Below are 3,045 nucleotides of genomic sequence, written 5' to 3'. Positions count from 1 at the left end.
TGTGACTTGTGGCTGGGTATATGGGGCAGGGTTTGCTAATACACAGAAAATTGGTGCTGGATTTCAATACATAGATGAATAGACGTTGCTTAGTGTGTGTGTGTGTATGTGTGTGTGTGAGTGTGTGTGTGTGTGGGGGGGGGGGGGGTGTTCACCACCATAGGAACCACCAAGGTGGTACTTAATGACTGAGGAAGAGGGAGAAGATGAGGACGAGGAAATGAACTGCTATTTCTGCATGAAGTTGTAAAAATAGATTAAAAGGACTATATTTTTATAGAGAATCGTGTTCTTTTTTAACTTCTTTCTTGCATACCTAACATCTTCTTCAAGACCAGTTCCTTACAACAAAGTACACCACAGCTGCAATGTGTATTTGATGCTTCCCCCAATGATTTTAGTAATTCTGATGGAGTGTTATCTATCCCTTCTGCCTTATCTTACCTTAAGTCCTCCAATGCTCTTTTAAATTCTGATTCTTATACTGGGTCCCCTATCTATTTTAAATCGACTCCTGTTTCTTCTTCTATCACATCAGACAGATCTTCCCCCTCATAGAGGCTTTCAGTGTATTCTTTCCACCTATCCGCTCTCTCCTCTGCATTTAACAGTTGAATTCCTGTTGCATTCTTAATGTTGCCACCCTTGCTTTTAATGTCACCGCAGGTTGTTTTGACTTTTCTGTACGCTGAGTCTGTCCTTCCGACAATCATTTCTTTTTTGATGTCTTCACATTTTTCCTGCAGCCATTTCATCTGAGCTTCCCTGCACTTCCTATTTATTTCATTCCTCAGCGACTTGTATTTCTGAGTTTCCCAGAACATTTTTGTACTTCCTCCTTTCATCAGTCAGGTGAAGTTTTTCTTCTGTTACCCATAGTTTCTTCGCAGCTACCTTCTTTGTACTTATGCTTTCCTTCCCAACCTCCATGATGGCCCTTTTTAGAGATGTCCATATCTCTTCAACTGTAGTGCCTACTGAGTTACTCCTTATTGCTGTATCTACAGCCTTAGAGAGCTTCAAGTGTATCTCGTCATTCCTTAGTATTTCCGTATCCCCTTCTTTGCATATTGATTCTTCCTAACTAATGTCTTAAATTTTAGCCTACTCTTCATCACTACAATATTGTGATATGAATCTATATCTGCTCCTGGGTACACCTTACAATACAGTATCTGATTTCGGAATCTCTGGCTGACCATAATGTAATATAACTGAAATCTTTCCATATCACCTGGCCTTTTCCTAATACACGTCCTCCTCTTGTGATTCTTTGACAGGGTATTCGCTATTACTAGCTGAAACTTGTCACAGAACTAATTAGTCCTTCTCCTCTCTCATTCCTTGTCCCAAGCCCATGTTCTCCTGCAAACTTTTCTTCTACTCCTTCCCCTACAACAGCATTGTCGTCCCCAATGACTATTAGATTTTCATTCCCCTTTGCATTGTATTGTATAGTGTGGAACTGGACACCCAGAAACAACAGAGAGGCGTCGTCCCCGCCGTAACCCTCAGTGGTTCACAACCCCACAACAGGCAACAGCAGTCCACTCACGCTATCGCCGCCCTCCTCCCCCCCCCCCCCTAGGAACGTCTCACACCAGATGAGGCATCCACAGACTGGCCGGCACACTGGACCTCGACACGAATAGGCCGGGCGGATTCGTACCGGGCATCGTCACGCCTTTCCACCCGAAAAGCAGTGTGTTTGACCACACGACTATCTGGGCGGGCTCCCCTTTACATACTTCATTACCCTTTCAATATCCTTACACACTTTCTCTATCTCTTCATCTTCAGCTTGCAGCATCTGCATGTATATCTGAACTATCGTTGTCGGTGCTGACTATCTGTCGATTATTATAAGAACAACCCTGTCACTGAACAGTTCACAGTAACACACTCTCTGCCCTTCATTCCTATGCATAATAAATTCTAAACCCGTTACACCATTTTATGCTGCTGTTGATATTACCTTATACTCATCTGACCTGAAATCCTTGTCTTCTTTCCACTTCACTTACCCCTACTATATCTAGATTGAGCCTTTGCATTTCCATTTTCAGATTTTCTGGTTTCCCTACTACGTTCAAGCTGCTGACATTCCACGCCCCAACTCGTAAGACGTCATCCTTTCATTGATTATTCAATCTTTTTCTCATGGTAACCATCCCCTTGGATCCCCTTGGTAGTCTTCTCCCTGAGATCCGAACTGGGAGGGGGGGGGGGGCTATTCTGTAATCTGTTGCCAATGAAGATATCATCATGACACTTCCTAAATTACAGGCCACATGTTCTGTGGATACACATTGCCTTCTGGGTGCTCATGCCGTTGATCATTGCTGATTCTTCCGCCTTCAGGGGCAGTTTCCCACCCCTACGACAAGAGAGTGTTCTGAAGCTCTGTCCGCTCCTCTGCCCTCTTTGACAAGGCCGTTGGCAGAATGAGAGTGACTTCTTATGCCGGAAATCTTCGACCACCAATGCTGATTATTAAGGCTATCAAGGTGAGCCTGACTGGTAACGCTTCCGGTTTAGATGATATCCATATGCAGCAAATCAAGAATTTCGGCCCAGCAACAAGAAAATAGCTCCTGTAGTTTTTCAACAACTGCATGAACCAGTGCCAAAACCAAAGATCTGGTGAAAGAGCAGGGTGATAGCTCTTCTGAAACCTGAAGAGGAAGCAAATCATCCCAAGAATTTCAGACCAGTTAGCCTTTTAAGTCACCTTTATAAACTGTTTGCACGTTGATTCTGAATAGAATCCTACCAGTAATTGACCTCTTCTCATACCTGAACAAGCAGGATTTCGTAAAACCAGAAGCTGCAGAGGGCAGCTTTTGAATCTCACACAGTCTATAGAGGATGGCTTTGAAACCCGACAAGTAAGGGGTGTGGTCTTCGTGGATCTCACAGCAGCGTTTGATACTCTCCGTCATTGGTTACTCCATGCAAAATTATATATTGTGATCAAGAACGCCCACCTAGTGAGACTAATCAGCACCCTTCTCCAAAACCTTAGGTTTTTTGTTGAATTTCAAG

This window comes from Schistocerca cancellata, chromosome 8 (genome assembly GCF_023864275.1).
Source record: "Schistocerca cancellata isolate TAMUIC-IGC-003103 chromosome 8, iqSchCanc2.1, whole genome shotgun sequence".
Classification (NCBI taxonomy): Eukaryota; Metazoa; Arthropoda; class Insecta; order Orthoptera; family Acrididae; genus Schistocerca; species Schistocerca cancellata.
Note: the sequence above shows the minus strand (reverse complement) of the source record.